We start from the raw sequence: 18,249 nt of genomic DNA, 5'->3' as shown, positions 1-18,249 counted from the left end.
CAATTTTGTACAACTTGGAATATTGTTTTAATTCATGGGCTATCCTACAATTCCACAGGTCAAGCTAATCGGTCCTTTAAGGACTGTTTTCCCAAACAAATGAAAAGGAGGTACCCAATTTGGCGTACCCCAATTTGGTGTGGGTAACACAACAGGTTAAAAAAGTTTGTTTGCCTTTCCCTCTAGGTGGACGAGGATATGCTGTGCTTGCTTCTACAGGTCTTTGTGAATTCTAGCGCGTAGTGTTCATCCAGCTAAGGATATCGTGGTACCAGTCCCCAAATCCAGTTCTAGAGATAACCAAGGTGACTTTACAGACAGCACAGTGGCCAAAATGATCTTGTCGGACCAGCCGTCCAGTGATATGAAAAAGCTGACCACCAAAGCACAAGCAGTGCTGCAACAACGACACGTGGAACAACCCCCCAAGAACTTATGCACTGCCATCTTTGCGGTTTTAACTGCCAATTCCTTAGTCATGATTTGTTTATGTTTAATTGTTAATTGCTTCCCTTTAGTGATAGCTGCTGTCATCTCACCGAAAAACTCATTTGAACAGAGGCTGAAGCCAAACCTATGGGTGAAGCTAGCTAATATCACACACACTGATCTCTTTTGCTTATCTGAATCATATGACATGGAAAATTTGCTTTCCACATGTTTGGTTCCTGTTTGTATCCCCCCTGCAGTAATTCAAAACTTCATTGGTTTAGTAGATTGCTATTGAATGAAAATTGTATCTATAAGACAATATCCAGTTAGGGGTTAGTTGCCTATGATCCACCTCCTAATGCAATTTCTTTATATACCCCGATAGTAGCAGTTCCTGAGAATATAATGTGTGCAAAAATAGTTAATTGTACATCTTCAAGTAAAAAACCTCACTGTCTTCATATTAGTTCACCTGCTTTAAATGTACAGCTTTTGAGGAGATTTCCTTTCACTTTGCTTATGTTTGGCTCCTGCAAGGATGGTTTTTTACATATGGTTAAGAAACTTTTAATTACATTCCTGCTAATATTAGTGAAGCATAGTGTTGCTTCAGCCAGTTAATTCCTGTTTTGCTTTCTAAACAGCAACTTCACTTAAGACGTTCTTGACGTGGAGTCATGCTGGACAGCGTGACCCGACAAAATAGCGATCGACAAAATAGCGCCGACAAAATAGTGCCGATTACAAAGCGACGTCATAATCGCACCAACAACTTCACGTCGATATAATCGCGATGACAAAAGTGCGATGAAGACAACTGCACACCATTTAAAAGCAGTAGAAATTTATTATGTCAATAAATAATTTAAAAAATCAGCAGTAAAAGTTTATTATGTCACTAAATAAGTTAAAAATTCAGCAGTAGAAATTTATTATTAAAAATTATTATGTCAATAAATAATTTGAATTAATTTAGATGTCAATATTATGACATATGGCACAAAGATAGTCCGTACGATCACGCCCTGCATATGTAGGAAGAATTGCAGCAAGACGTCTTGATAGTTGCACGTATTTAGATTTGCTTGCTGCCTGACTGTTGGTAATTCCACTCTGTAAACGACTGATGGTTTGTTCTGTCACATCTTGTTTACCATGGAAATGATGAACCAATGTGTAAATGGTTGGATGGTGGCATGCTACAGACGACTGGAACGCGTTATGCCAACCTGCGACTGAGTTATTTGTTCGTGGCAAGCCATTAGCAACACGTCCTCGCATGTTCCACATGGTGATAGGAAACAACGGCTTAGCTCGTCACTTGCGTCTCAAACGGCCAACGTAATTGTCTTCCCAATAATCATAAACATTCTGAAGATTGTCTGGTTTACTATCATTCAGTTCGTCGAAGGTGGACCCAACATCTTCTGGAGGAACGAAACTCAGTGCAATTAGCATTTTTGAGTACAGTTTAATGTTCTCGTCGTCACGATACAAATTAGATAAGCCTTCGTTTTGTATATGACGCCATAAGGACTGACCAAAGTGAAACAGACAACCAAGTACGGTAGCATGTGGAAATACAGTTGCCAGTGCATTCATAGTTCCTTCTTCAAAATCAATTAGAATGCTGTCAGGTGCGACAGAAGGTCGCAGTTCGATCACTTTGTGGAAAAGCCTCTGATAGTCAGCCTGTGTTTTTGTTCTCATGAGCACATATATTAATGGAATTGAGCGATTGTCAATTAAAGCATGTATCGTAAATACCTGTAAAAATATTTCGGGAGCTACCTTGAATGTTCCATCCATAAACCAGTGCGGATATTGCTCCAACAATTGCAAATTTGCTGCAGTGCCAAACATGCACAATCTGTTTGTGTCTTGATCACCCGAATCCCACAGAAGAAAATTTTCACAACGTGTTGTCACCTTCATAGTGTCCGGAAGAATAATGTCTTGAACAGAATGTCGCCTAGGATTGCTGACATCAGGCCTCTTCTGTTTCCGCTCGACAGTCCGTTGGCTTGCTGAATATGACGGCAAAAGATGGGCTGCTTCCAGCGAGACTCCTGTTGTGCTGTTCACAATAATTTGATGAGGTTTTTCCACACCATTTTCAGCTCGTTCGCATATAGTCGCTTTTATTTTTTCATTTTCATTTTTTGCGGTATCTGGAGCGTGCATGTGTTCATTACTTGTTTGTAATCTCCCGTCTGTTCTCTTCTTAAGTCTGCTGGCACACTCTCTTTTAGTGCATCTCCACGAAGATGATCCATCTTGGTTTAACTTGTCGTGTCGATATCTATATCCTTCATACAGCAGTTGTTGTTTTCCTTTCTGTGACTTAATAATAACCATGGCTTCAGTATAACTAAAAGTAATATTCAGTTGGTGAGTGTTGACTGCATTATAACGTGCATTTTAACGTACTTATACGCGTTCTACCAGCACGCGATTTTGATTAAAGGCACAGCACGCGATTTTGTCGGCGCGCATCTGTCGGCGCGCTACTGTTGCAAATCAATTAGCGATTATGAAGGTGCACATTAGTCCATCGCGGTTCTGTTGGTGCGGAAAAGTCTTTCGCGCATTTGTCGGTGAACCACTGGACAGCACTTGTGACTCTAAGATAGCTTTGCTTAATAAAGTAGAATATGTAGCATTGGCTATATCTATAGTGGGTGTGCCAGGGTTTGCTGCTTGTGCTTTTCTTAATATTAATGCTGTTGCATGTAATTTGACAAAAACAATTAATACTCCTTCTTTAGCTATTTTAGTAATTAATGTGTTGTTTTAATCTTTTAGATGAATTAAGAACCATCTAGCTCCAGTTCAATATTTTACACAATTTTGCCTCTGATTTGAAAATTGATACTTTAGGATCTTGGTGGGAAAGCTTTTGGGATTGGCTGCCCACAGATTTATTGGGAAATGTCATACGTTATTTAGTCATTATTTGTGCTATTTTGATTGGTGGGTGCTGTTTTGTTCAGTGTCTTCCCTCCCTTTGCAATATATATGTATCACAGCTTTCTACCCTAAAACCCTTTTTCACACTGCCTCAAGGTCAAGTATATGTCCTGTATAAGTAATTGTAAAGATGCTCCACTTTTGATTATGATTCTTTTACTAACCCCTCTTACGATACATGGCCTTACAAAATTAAAAAATGAGTGAGATGTTGAGGTTATACAAAGGTTATGTACAGACATGCGCAGTAAACTGCCATGATCTCAGTGACCAGTTACCTCAACATCTATGACCTCACCTAATTAGTAGAGTCAATCAGTACCAGGAACTATTGTGTTATGTGAAGCCTCTACCCTGGCTGGGATGGTCTTAGAGATTGACAAGGAGAATGTACCAATAAGATGCTGTTGCTATCCCTGCTTTTGCTTTGCTTGTTAAAACTGTATAAAAGCCAAATAAACTCTGCGTGAGGTAGACAGACATTTTGGATACAACCTGCTGTGATGGGTTTCTGAGACCAACAAAATATGTACTGAATAATGTTAGTTTCAAATCTGAATCTGCTAAATATAACTATTAGATGGGCAGGGAAGACTCATTCACTTCACCCTCTGTGGAAATAAAAGGACTATATTTTTTGGAGTATAAGATGCTCTGAAATATAAGATGCGCCTAGATTTTGGGGAGGAAAACAAGGGAAAAATATCTGCCTCTGCCTCCCAGCAATTTGCCAGGTGGAGCAAACAGCCAGTTTCACTTTCAGTTTCTCCTGATCATCAGCTGTTGCAGGCTGCGGGGATTGCTATAGCTTATTGAACCCTCCGCAAACCCCAGTTTTCTACAAAGAGGTAAATTGCTAGGAGACAGAGGCCAAAGGATTGGGGCCGGGGGGGGGGGCTACATTCAGTGTATAAGATGTGCCCAAAATTTTGCCCTCTTTTGGGGGGTGGAAAGGTGCGTCTTATACTCCAAAAATACAGTAATAGAAAGTTGTGCCTTAACTTTATGCATAACATTAGATACCATATCACCTTGAGAATTCCCTTTCTAAATCTTCTCTCATCCATTTAACTTTTGTTGTGCTAAAGAAAAATGTTATGTGATACCACCAAATCTTGTCATATCGTAGAAAGCCAATAAATCCCTGCCTATAGTGTCTTGCAATTATTTTGCTGATCTTTTTTTTATTCTCAACAGCCAGATCTCACAAAAGACTTAAGATCACTCTGGTCAGGACACAGTTCTGTATGTGCCAAGCTGAATGACTCAAAAATAGGAGAGCAGAAGTACCATATTTCAAGGGTGGCATATTGTGAATTACAGCTTGCTTAGAACTATTGCTCTCAAATAGTTATATGCCTGAATTGTGACTTGATTTATATGAAAGTTGGAACTTCTGGCATCAAATCTTTTCCTGGGGAAAAAAAAACCACCCAACCCTCAGGACATTGAAACATTGTGAACATTGTGATTCATTCTTGAACTTTTTGCCAGGATTGCTGCAATGCTTGATCATCTCATAGCCGAGATGGTATTCATCCGGTTCACACAGTTTTGCACCAAGCCCTCAAACTGTTCCTTCTGTCACTGGTTGCTCAGAGAGGCTTCCATAGATATATAAGACCTCTTGCTAAAAAAGAGGCACGAACCAAGTCTACCTTGGTTTACTTGTGGATTAGGTTATCCACTGTGGGGATCAAAAGGGGAAAAAGGAGACTCCCCTGCTTGTGGGTCAGATTGTAATTTCAGTGGAATAATTTGGACATGGAGTAGAAAGTTTCCACTCAATAAGAATGATTTTTGGATAGAAATAGAGTTTTGTATAGAATTGGATATTTGTTTCAGGATTTCGTGCCATAACACCTTTATTAAAAAGATCTTGTTCTCTTATATTTCAGGAGTTGAAACTTTTCTGCTCCTTAAACCATTTTTCTCTTTTTTCAGGCAAACCGGCAGCAAAAAATGCTTAAAAAACTAAAAAAATAGCTTCCAATGATTGCGTAGCTCACAGCTGAGTTGCACAATCCTCGGAAACTCTCCCCCCCTCTTTTAAAGCAATTTTTCGCTGCCGGTTTGGGCGAACTGGCAGGGAAAAAATGTTTTAAAAAGTGAAAAAAGTTGGCCATGCCCACCCAGTCACATGACACCCCACACCAAGCTACATTACATTAAACATTCTTTAACACAAAACATTTAAAAAAATCTGGATTTTAGTCACATTCCAGGTGCTAGGAACAATCCCACAGTTCCTATTTGGAAGATAATGCTGCAGAATAACTATTTCACCCATTGAAATGACTGCTAAATTTCTCTGTACAAGTAGGGGTTTTGTGCACATGAGCAGGGGGGTGGGATGCATTCCATTGTGTTGTGGGCATGCGCGCACGTGCCCAATATTGCATGCACACACAATTTTGGGATGCCTTTACAAAAAGCGTTGCCATCTCTGCTCTACCTGATTTTGTTGTTAGTTCCTCAAACCTCCATATCTTTTACCTTAAATTGTCCTCTGTGGACCTCACACGTTTCCTAAGAGGTCCCATAGGGGCCTCTATAAGCGCACCAGCATTCCTACCCTCCCTGTCCTAATGTCCCCTTCAATATGTGCAGATTTTATATGTTCATGTAATACTCATTTATATCCATTTATTTGTACCAATCTCATGTGATAATGTCCATGTCTATACTAATACCTGTTACCTTGTACAAAATAAATAAATAAAAATGAATAAATAAGGGATCCAGTTTAGGTTAAGCCCGAAAATGAGCAGCATAAAGAGCAGCAGAGAGATGCTGTTTTTGTGGGATCTAAAGATCTTGCTCCCAGGCACACCTGCATAATGTGCATGTGCACCTACCTAGTGTCCATTATTCATTTGTCTGGACACTCCAGAATTAACTTTCCCTCTTCGCCCTATGACTTACTGTTCTGAGCACTCGCAGCACCTCCTTCAAGGCAGCCTGGGTGCTCTTCAGAGAGCAAAACACGGTTGTGCAAACCACCATGTGCACAGAGTTGTCCAACACTGAAGACATGTTCTCGGCGGAGGCGACCACAAAATTCTTGAACTGGAAGTTCATGTTCTGAGCCAAGTCCCACATGTTCTGGAACAGCATCTCCTTTTCCTTCCACATTTTTTAATTGATGATTTTGCTGAACTGATTCATGAAAAATGGGGAAGGTTTTTTGCAAATAGGATCCCATAAGCCAAAATAGGCAAGCACATAGATGGGCAGGACGAGGATTTTCAGGCATTGTTGGAAGATGAGAACCAGCATCATGGAAGAAAAGAAACCCTTCCTGCTTGATTCCCTCAATGATTTCTTTGAAATACTTCTGGTTATTCCCTGTTCCTTTAATGATGTTTTGCAAGCAAAGCGTCTACATCAGGTCCTCAGTTTGAATCTGTTCCAGTTCTTCCTTAAAGCGACAGCGACTGTTTTAGCCACGTAAAAAAATCTTTCAGTTAGACAATTTGGGATGAACACACTTTGAATGGTGTAGGAGTAGGAATGGATTTCCAGAGAAAAAAATGCAGACTACTGGAACCAGGACATTGATGCGTCCTGGTCGGTACGGCCTGGTACCGGCTTACCGGTAGTAGACAGGAGCAGCGGCCACCATACCAGTATAGTAGCTCATTTGGTCCACCCAGCCGCCCTTGTTCTATGGCCGTTTATAATGTAACCGGCCAATTGAGCATGCGCTCACAGCATGCCGTGCCTGCGTGACCACCACCGAGCAGCTGGGTATTGTAGGGCAGTGGTGAGTGCAGCGCGCATGCCTGACCTGGACGTCAGACCCCATGCACAGCATACCGGTTGCGATGGGATCCGGAATCCACCACTGAATCAGAAGCACTACTCAAGTGAGCCTCCAAGTGCTTCAATGACCTTTGGATGCAGATTACTAATTTTCTGCAAGGAATATAAATCCTTCCATTCTCCATTATCTGTCAGAAAGTCCAGTTTCCTCCTGAAAAAAGCACCTTTGGAACTTTCAGTCACAAGAAAGACCCAGTACGTGCTTTAATTTACAACATTTGAATTTGATTTAAAATGCAGATTGTTCCCATGGAATAATAGGGCTGGAAGTGACCTTGGAGGTATTCTTGTCCAACCTCCAATTTTAAACTGGCTCAGGTAATAAATTGCCTCCCAAATTGCCTCTACAGCGTTGGCAGGCAAGTAAATCTAGAAAAGATATTTTATGTTTCTGAGGAAACCTCAGGGATTATGCTTGAAATTGGAAAAAAGCCAAAACATTGATTTTAGGTTCTGATGATTCGAATGATTTTGTTGTTCTAGAAACAGCTTCAAATGTTTAGAAATGTAAAGAGTTGAGATCATAATTCTTTTTTTTATAGTTTATTGCTCTGAAAAAAAGTAAGCAGTCACTTTTCCCCCCCTATCTCTCTGGACACTTATTTCCCTTTGCTTTCTAATTTTTATTTCTTTATTGTATTTTTATTTTATAATCAATGTTAATGGCCTAAAATCCACATCAAATAGAAAGAAATTAGATTTCTTTAACCTTAAAAGCTCTTATTGCAGATTATTTTCAGAAACAACTGATAGCAGAAATGTTTGAGAATGAAGGAAGCTGAAGCTGTGCCCAAAAACACAATGACATTATTTTCTTAGAAAAAAATAAAGGACAAACCTGAAAAATGGACAAATCAGAGACAGATGCAGATGTGTTTGTGCGTGTTGTGTGCATGTGCATTGAAATTTTAGCTTTACAAAAGAAAATTCTAGAGCAAATCCAAGAAAATTAATAATTAAATACATTTAAAAGAGAGAAGACAGAAGGTGAAAAGCAACAGGGAAAAAGCAGAACTTCTTAACACGTTTTTTGCATCTTTGCATCTTTACACAAAGTGAAAAAAACAGTCCAATCTATCAAAAACAGATTAGGAACACAAGTTAAAATAGGGAAGAAAATGGTACGTGAGCACCTGTCTTCCCTAGACGAGTTTAAATCACCACAGTGATGGGTTTCAAAAAAAATTGGAACCTACTCTGTGGGTGTGGCCTCCTTTGTGGGAGTGGCTTGCTGGCCATGTGACCTGGTGGGAGTGGCTTGCCACCCATGTGACTGGGTGGGAGTGGTCTGCCGCCCATGTAACCGGGTGGGAGTGGCCAAGATGATGTCACTGAATTCTTTGCCCCAATGGATGAACTACAATAACATTAAAATAAGTACAAAAACAATAAAAGAGCAGGAAGATGACTGTTCTTGCCAGTCTTCAGTATCACTGACTCCAATGAATGGGCTGCACAAAGAAGAGACACAGAAATGAACTTTTTTTTTTAAATATACTTTTTTATTTTCCATTTCCATAACATATAATCACATGTATACTATTACATAGCCAATATCATATTGTATTAATTAATAATTACATCAGTTCATCTTGCCATCAACTCCCGGAAAAAATAAAAAAATAAAAAAAAAACCAATTATTGGCTCTTCTGCTCTCCATACACCACTTTCTTCTGCCTCTCTCCTCCCCCTTCCTACCTCCTTTCTTCCCTCCATCATCCTTTTCTACTCTACTTCCCCTTCCTTTCTCCTTCTCCTCTCTCCTCTTTCCACTCCTCCTTATTCTCCTCATCTTCCCCCCTTGCCCTCTCTCCTATCCCTCTCTTCCTATCTTTCTTCTCTCCTCTGCTTCCCACTCTTCCTCTCATTCACTTGGTGTATTTCAGCTTCTGAGCAAACTCCATTCTGTGTTGATGGTATTTATACTTCCATTTCAATATACATAACATATCTTGGTTTTAAAGAAAAAATAAGAGAAGACAGTATACATGTACAATCATATTACTTTGAAACCTAACACCCCTCCTCAAGCCTAATATACTTCCCTCGCTCCCCCCTCCCCCCCAGCCTTCCCTGACTTCCCTCCCCTGACTTCCCAGAACCAATATACGGTATAAATCTTTAACAAAAACAATTTAAAATATATTTGAAAAAAGAGTAGGAAATTAATAACATCTTTAAATTGAACTTAGCTCCTCCTTGCTAGGCTAACTTTAAACAATTTATATAATTCCTGATCTTAATCATAAGCTATCTGGAATTTCTTAGTCCCATATTTATTTTGAGTATAAGCAATCCATTTTTTCCAGTCTCGTTTATATCTCTCGTTTGAGTAGTCCTTAAGATATGCAGCTATTTTAGCCATCTCGGCTAAATTTGTGACTTTCAGTGTCCATTCTTGAATAGTAGGCAAATCTTCCTTCTTCCAGTATTGCGCCACCAACAATCTAGCTGCAGTTATTAAGTGCAAAATCAAATTAATCTCTACAGCTGTACAATCAGTAATTATATCTAACAAAAATAACTGGGGGGGTAAACTTTACCCTTTTTTTAAAGAACATTTTGCATAATCCACCATATTTTTATCCAAAATGCCTTAACCTTTTTGCAAGTCCACCATATATGAAAATATGTAGCGTCCACAGAATCACATCTCCAGCATTTAGGTTGTAAGTTCAGATACATAGAAGCCAATTTTTTAGGATCTAAATGCCATCTATAAAACATCTTGTAAAAGTTTTCTCTCAAGTTTTGGGCTTGTGTAAATCTTACATTTCTTACCCAAATCCTTTCCCATGTATCCAGCATTATTGGTTCTTCAATATTTTGAGCCCACTTTATCATACAGTCTTTAACTAATTCTATTTCTGAGTCCATCTGTATTAATACATTATATAATCTCTTTATATGCATTAGACTTTGATCTCTTATTTGTTTAAGTAAATTATCCTCGACTTGCATAAAACCAATTTTTAGATCTATTTTCCACCTGGCCTGTAGCTGCCCATACTGAAACCGTGTTTGGATTACCTTTTCCTCTTTTAATTCATCCAAGGGTTTTAGTTGTAATACACCTCTTTCTAGGGTAAGAAGTTGTCTGTAAGTAATTATATCCTGTTTTTGTACTATGTTCATATTTTCTATTGCATGTCAAGGAATTGCCCACATGGGTATTTTATCATTTACTTTGTATTGGTATTTTTTCCAGACCCGCAGTAGAGCATTCCTTAAAATATGACTTTTAAAATTCTTGTCCACTTTTTTGTTATATAGCAGGAAAGCATGCCACCCATATACCAAATCATGCCCCTCGATATTAAGTATTCTATCATTTGTTAAATTAATCCAATCACTAATTACCGATAAAGCTACTGCGTCATAGTATAATTTTAAATTGGGTAATTTCAAACCTCTCCTCTCACGCACATCTTGCATAATTTTTAGTTTTACTCTCGGCCTCTTCCCTGCTCGTACAAATTTATTAATACCCTTCTGCCATTCTAGCAGCTTCACATCTTTTTTAAGTATTGGTAGCATTTGGAAAAGAAATAAAAATTTAGGTAAAATATTTGTTTTCACTGCTGCTATTCTTCCCAGCAAAGATAACTGTAATTTCTCCCATTTTTTCATCTCTGTCTGTATACGGTGCCAAAGTGGTTCATAATTATACTTGTAAAACTTCCCATTTGAGATTGAGATATGAACTCCTAAATATTTGACCTTTTTAATTATTTCACATCCTGTCATTCCTTCTAGTTCTTCCTTTTATTTAATATTCATATTTGTAGCTAATATCTTTGTTTTCCCTAAATTTATTTTGAATCCTGACACTTGACCATATTGATTAATCATATTCATTAAGACTTTACTAGATTCCTGTGGTTGGGTTAATATTATAACCAAATCATCCACAAAAGCACATACTCTATATTCTTGCTGCCTAATCTTAATTCCCTGTAAGACCTCCGAGCCCCATATTTTATTCAACAATATTTCCAATGTTATGATAAACAATAATGGGGACAAGGGACAACCCTGCCTTGTACCTTTTTCAATTTGAAAAGAATCTGTTAAACTTCCATTAACTATAATTTGAGCTGTTTGTTGTTGATATATTGCTTTGATTGATTGTAAGAAATGTTTTCCTATTTGCATTTTTGCAGTATTTTCAACAGGAATTGCGAATTAACTCGATCAAAGGCTTTCTCAGCGTCTAGAAATATGAGCACAGCAGGGATTTGGTTATTCTTTCCTAAATATTCTAGTGTATTACTCTTACATTACTTCTCATTTGTCTCCTTTGAATAAAACCTGTTTTGATCATTATGAATCAATTGTTGGATAAACTCTTCATTGCCATCATTGGGATGAAACCAGCACACAAAACAATAAAGACAGCTACTTACAGGGGGAAGATTACTGCCTTGCTGGTCTTCTGCACCACCATCTCACCACTTTGCTCCAATAACCTGCACAAAGGAGAGATACAGAAAACAAGACTTTAATTGCATGCACTGCATTAGGATGTAACAAACACAACAAATAATAGAAAAGGAGAATTACTGTCCTTTTTTCCATCTTCTGCACCACCACGTTACCACCTTGCTCCAATTACCTGCACAAAGGAGAGACACAGAAAGCAAGACTTTACTATCTCAAAGATGAACACAGCACAGAGCACACCCAGCAATAAAGACAGCTACTTACAGAGGAAGGATCACTGGTTTTCCGGTCTTCTGCACAGCACTTAGGTCGGTCCAAGTAGCTATTCACAAGTTAGTGGTTAGAAGCAATTGTAAAGCAAGATATGGAATTAAAACCAGAAATATTTTGTTGGCTATTTGAAAGGGAGTACAATATATATTTAATTTTACACATGTTAGCAGCTGCTGGAATTGTGTTTGCACAACAGTGGAAAAACAGATATGAAAATGAATTAATATTACAATGTGCAGGAATAAATAAATTGACAATTAAAATCAAGAAGGCTTGGAATACTTTTTCACGTGGGATTTGTTTTAGCAATTGCTAACTAACAGAAACTAGCTTGCATTATGCTAGCTTACATTATGCTAGCTTACATTTTCAAGAGAGAGAAGCTAAACTCCTTATTAGAATTGAAATAGAAATGAGTAGAGTAGAGTAGAGCAGAGCAGAGCAGAGCAGAGCAGAGCAGAGCAGAGCAGAGCAGAGCAGAGTAGAGTAGAGTAGTTTATTAGCCAAATGTGATTGGACACACAAGGAATTTGTCTTCGGTGTACATAAAAAAAATAAAATAGAATACATTCATCAAGAATCATAAACTACAAAACTTAGTGATACTCTCTCTCTCTCTCTCTCTCTCACACACACACACACACACACAAACAAACAAACACACACTCCTCCTCTGGATTCAATGGGACTTTTAGAAAATCCCCCCTTCTCACACACTCCCTCTTTCTCTCTCTCTCTCTCTCTCTCTCTCTCTCTCTCTCTCTCTCTCTCCCCTTCTCTGGATTCAATGGGGTTTAGAAAATCCCCCCTCCTCACACACTCCTTCAGCCTCTTTCTCCCCTCTTTCTGGATTCGCTCCAAAGTTTTTAAAATTACCTCTTCTGTAGAGGCCAGGTTATCAGCCACATGAGACACACGCTGTGTTTCTATGGCACAGTAATCTCCTCCTCAAACAACAACACGCAATGCCAATTTAGAAGCCCCGAGCAGCCGAGGAGAAGCAGCAGTCTGGGGTGGGGTGGGGGGGCTGAGCTTGGACAGCCTTGGAGGCAGCTGCTAGCTCCGAGAGAGAGAGAGAGGAAGAGAGAGGGGGGAGGGAGGGGCTGCTCAAAGCAACAGAAAAAGAAAAAATCCATGAGGGAAATCCGTGGTCTCCACATAGAGTAAGTCTTCTCCTCCCTCAGCCATTGGCAACAGCTCCCAGGGACGCGCGGGCAGGAATGTGCTCGTCTCGAAGAAGAATATACGTTCCCAGTTGCTAGGAGAGCCTCGGCGGCTGGAGGCTTTTTCGTAACTTAAAAAAAAATGGGACTTTTTTAAAAAAAAACCGGGATGCGGGAAAAATTGTGAAAAAGCGTGACTATCCCGTCAAAAGTGGGATGTCTGGTCACCTGAAATTAATCATAAAAATGCATACACTGCAATAAGAAAAGTGTTTCCTCTTTTCTTTACAATTCAGAATGGAGGAGGGTTCCAAAAAGTTCAGGCCACACTAAACCTACATCAGGGGTATCAAACACAAGGACTGGGGGCCAGACCCGGTCCCCAGAGTGCTTAGATATGACCCGCTGGGCCCCCCTAGAAACAGAGAAGGACTGGCCTATGGTCCCTGTGCCTGGGCCATTTTTGCCTTCCCCATCCCCCAGCAGCACTCTGCAGGCTTCAGCAGGGCTGGGAGAAGGCAAAAACACCTCCTTTTTTTGTGAAAAACAGTCTGTTTTCCACCCATTTTCCACAGAAATGGGGGTGTTTTTGCCTTCCCCCAGCCTTGCTGAAGCCTACAAAGTGCTCCTGGGGTCCAGGGAGGACAAAAGCTTTTCTTACTCACGTCTTCAAAAACCTGGTACATCTTATACACTGGTGTGTCTTATAGTCCTAAAAATACAGTATATGCCCTGCTATAGATGTTTTTTCAGTGCCCAATTACTGGGTCTACCCTGAATCCACCCAGGGCACTGCTCCCCTCATTCACAAGCCCATTTCCATTGTTGCAGCACACTAATATACTTGTGATCAATAGAATATTGCTTCTCATTATCTGAGCATGGTATTATGGAACAAATATCTACCTGAAAGGTTACATTAAGTGAAGAAAACATCCTTGCTTGTAATATATGATTTTTCACACTTATCACTGTATTATATTCTCATCCTATTATTCCTACCCATGAAAAAAAATATTCCCAAATATTTAACCATTGAATTAAATCGATCCATTTTATATCTTCAGGTATCATGATATTACTATCTCCTAGGACCATGATGGCGAACCTATGGCACGCTTACCATAAGTGGCACGCGGAACCATTTGTCTGGGCATGCGAGGCTAAATGGTTTTAGCCCTCCAGAGCATTCAGGGAAGCCTCCTGAAGGCCCCTGAAGCCTCGGGAGGTCTAAAACAGGCCCTCCAAGCAAACCAGAAGTCCATTCCCAAAGTTCCGGTTTGCCCAAAGGACCAGTTTTTCGCCCTCCAGAGTCTTCAGGAAAGCTCCCATAAAGCCTTGGGGAGGGTGAAAAAAGCACACCAAAAATGGGAAGGAGCACTGGTTGGGCACGCATGCGTACTGGGGTCATGCACATAGCATTATGAGTTTGGCACACCCGCGTACCACTCCCCTGTGCTCCCCCCTCTTTTGGCATGGGAGCCACAAAAGGTCCGCCATTACTGTCCTAGGATTACTGTGTTCAGTTATTATCACAGAACCAACACATCTTACAGGGTGAGATGTTTGACAGCTTGTTTTGGGATCTTCAGATGGAGTAACGTAGGCCACCACTCAGGCCCAAAAGACCAAAAATTGCTACTCCCACAACGAGAAAAATCACAAACAAAACCCATTCATACCAGAACTTCCGGTCTGGCGTCACGCTGGAACGAGCTGCTGACAGACTCTCTGTTCGGTTCGCCCGGTCTTTCCACGAGCGTGGCCGTAATAGGCAAGGTCCCTTCGAGGTGCGAGGACCTTTGGAGAGGGGAAGCTTCTGTGCAGTGGAGGGTGAAAGGCGATCTCCCCCCACGAAGCAAGAGGCTCCCTCAGAGTTCGTGCAAAAGAGGTCGGCTGATTAATGGCCGACCAGAAGGCGTGACTGCCAGCCACTAATAAGGAAGGGAGACAGCCGCAGGGAACATAGTGGATCGAATGACGGTAATCACAAGATCTGATTTAAAAGCCTAAATCTAAAAGATAAACAACTTTACTGCAATAAATACAGATACGTGTGTGGGCGCATTTATCTGCAGCGGCTATTAAATACAAACAGTAAACTTTTGTGAAAGCTGATTGACGTAGTGGACAGAAGAAGACTGAGGCTTTGGACTATTTAAATTTGAGGATTAACAGAGGACGAGACTAAGAAGAGAAAGGCAGTCAGCTGGATTTGCCTGCCTGGGAAAAAGGAAAGAAGTTTAATCACAAGGGTTTGAAGTACGCGGTGTCATATTACAGCCAGAGACAGCAGAAGGAAAACACTACACTGACAACAGGAAGAGATTGATGGGTGAGTTCTAAATACTTTCTGGCCTCTCCTGCACCCTGTCGTATCACGCTGAAACGTTTCTCTTCCTGACTCTCCCAGATACTATAGAATTAACTGAGCCTATATTTCACAGTCCTGCTCCAGCTTAATTACCCTGTATGTACCCCGGGCTCTGTATAACTACTCAAACAGCATTCAGAAGGTACTAGACTTACACCTTAAAGGGGAAGAGCTGAATTAAAGCAAATGGCAACCAAAACAGTAACTTTAATTAAAGGGAGTAAAAAGCAAACCCCCCTATCTACCCCGGTGAGGGAAAAGTCCCCTGAGGGCAGGCAAACGGGAGATAAGGCAGCCCCAACCCTGCAAGACCAGGAAGTAACAATGGACTCCCTACAAGAGACAATATTGAAGATGGGTGAAAGTCTCACCAAAGGCCTGGAGGGAGTAAAGAATGAAATACATGAAGTAAGAAACAATATGGGAAGAATTGAGGAACGCATAGGAGTAATACAAACAGCGCTGCTGAAAAATGAGCAGGAAATCCAAAATGTTAAGGGGAGAACGGAAATAGCGGAAAAAAGGATAGACAAAGTAGAGGACAATCTGGAATCTATAAACTCAAGCCTGGAGGAGGCCATCCTCCAGCTAGAATTAGAGCGATCAGCATATTATTTAAGACTACAAAACGTGGAGGAAGCAAAAGATGAAAACCTCCGGGAGCTGATTGGAGAAATCCTGGGATTAGTCCTCGGCAGGCCGAAAAAAGAGGTTATTAATGATCTGGACGAAGCCTATAGAGTCAATACAGGCTTCGCGAGACGCCACCGGCTTCTGAGGGAGATCCATGTGAGGGTGTTGAGAAGACAGCTGAGAGAGGACATTCTAAGTACAATAAGAGGGGACTCTCTAACATACAAAGGTAAAGAAATTCTCATCTTAAAGCAGACTCCACGGAGAGTCAGAGAGAAGAGAAGGAAATACAACTTCCTCTCCACACGTTTAAACAGAGACAGAATCCAGTTCAGATGGCTCCTTCCAGAAGGAATGCTGATAACATGGAGGGAAAAGAAATACCGAATAGACACCTTGGCAAAAGCTCAAGAATTCCAGGAACTTTTACTAGCAGACGATGAGAGATTTAATAAAGAAGGACTTTTAAGACAGGAGGACACTATAATTGAAACTCAACCAGAGGGGCGGGGGCCAGGAGAGGCCAGAGAACGAGAGAGATATGGCAGAGAAGATTCGAGAGCAAGGTCACCCATCGAGACTCGATCCAAAGGCGCCCTCAAAGCGAATAACGTGTAAGGGAATTGAAGAATGGGAAACGAATGTACTATCAGCAAATGTAAATGGTCTTAACATAACTTCCAAAAGAAAACGTGTACTGTTGGATCTAGTGAAACAAAAGTTAGATGTAATCTGTCTTCAGGAAACCCACATTAAAGAAAAATACAATAACCTGTTGGTCTGTCCAAAACTAGGTAAAACATTCTGCTCGTCAGCACAAACCAGAAAAAGAGGAATTGTAATGTATATAAAAGAATGGTTGAACCTCAAATTAATATATGCAGACAAAGACGGTAGGGTATTAATGGTGGAGATAATTAATGGTGGGGAAAAAATTTTACTAGTTGGAATCTATGCCCCAAATCAAAAACAAGAGAGATTTTATATTAATCTATATAAGAGGATAAATGAAATAGAGTGGCAAAATATATGTATTCTAGGGGATTTCAACGCTATAGCAGACGGTAAGATGGACTATAAGAGTACTCACAAGAAAAGCACAAGAAGGAAACTACCGTCTGCCTATGTAAATATGGTGAAGGATCTAGATCTTTATGATGTCTGGCGAGCAATGAATGACAAGATGCAACAGTACACGTTTTACTCCCATCCACATAATTCATGGTCCCGTATCGACATGGTTTGGTCAAACTCGGAGCTACTCATGGATACTGTAAATATTGAAATAATAACCAACAAGTGGGCCGATCATCACCCAGTCTTATGGCAATGGAAAGGGAAGGCAAGGATAAAAGCTAGGTGGACATTAAACCAGAACATACTACAAGAGAAACAATTTGTACAACAAATAGAAAAGGAATTGGGCTACTTCTTTAAAGAAAACGGTAAAGAGCAGACCTCAATACAAAATGTTTGGGACACGATGAAGGCAGTTGTGAGGGGAATATCCATAGCCTATATAATAAGAAGAAACAAAATACACAGGGAAAAACTTAATACACTGAACAAAGAATTAAGAAAGACGGAACTGCTGACCCAGAAAGAGCCAGAAAATAGTAGACACAGGGAAAAAGGAGAGTTAATTAAACACCAAATAAATTTGATCTCTCAAGAGGAAATAGCACAAAACATTAAGAGAATGAAGCAGAATTATTTTGAACATGCAAATAAAACTGGGAGATGGTTGGCCCACAAAATAAGAAAGGAGAAGGTCAAAAGAATTATTAAACAACTGTATGACGAGGAGGGGAATTTGAAACAAGAAATAGGAGAAAAGAAAAATAGGAAACTATATAAACAAGACGAAATTAATGAACAAGACATTAGAAAATACCTTATAAAGCAGAAGCTTCCAGTCTTGTCGGAGGAGATGAGAGAGATGCTCGATAAAGAAATCACACAAGAAGAACTGAAAAAGGCCATTCAAAAACAAAAAAACAATAAAACACCTGGGCCGGATGGGCTTCCGTCGGAAATATATAAAAAACTTCAAAATACCATAGAAGACAAATTATTAGAACTATGTAATGAGGCATTACAAAATGGTAGGGTCCCAAAATCATGGGGGGAAGCTT

This window comes from Thamnophis elegans, chromosome 2, assembly GCF_009769535.1.
Source record: "Thamnophis elegans isolate rThaEle1 chromosome 2, rThaEle1.pri, whole genome shotgun sequence".
In the NCBI taxonomy this organism is placed as follows: Eukaryota; Metazoa; Chordata; class Lepidosauria; order Squamata; family Colubridae; genus Thamnophis; species Thamnophis elegans.
The sequence above is the reverse complement of the archived record's forward strand: the minus strand, read 5'-3'. Positions refer to the sequence as shown.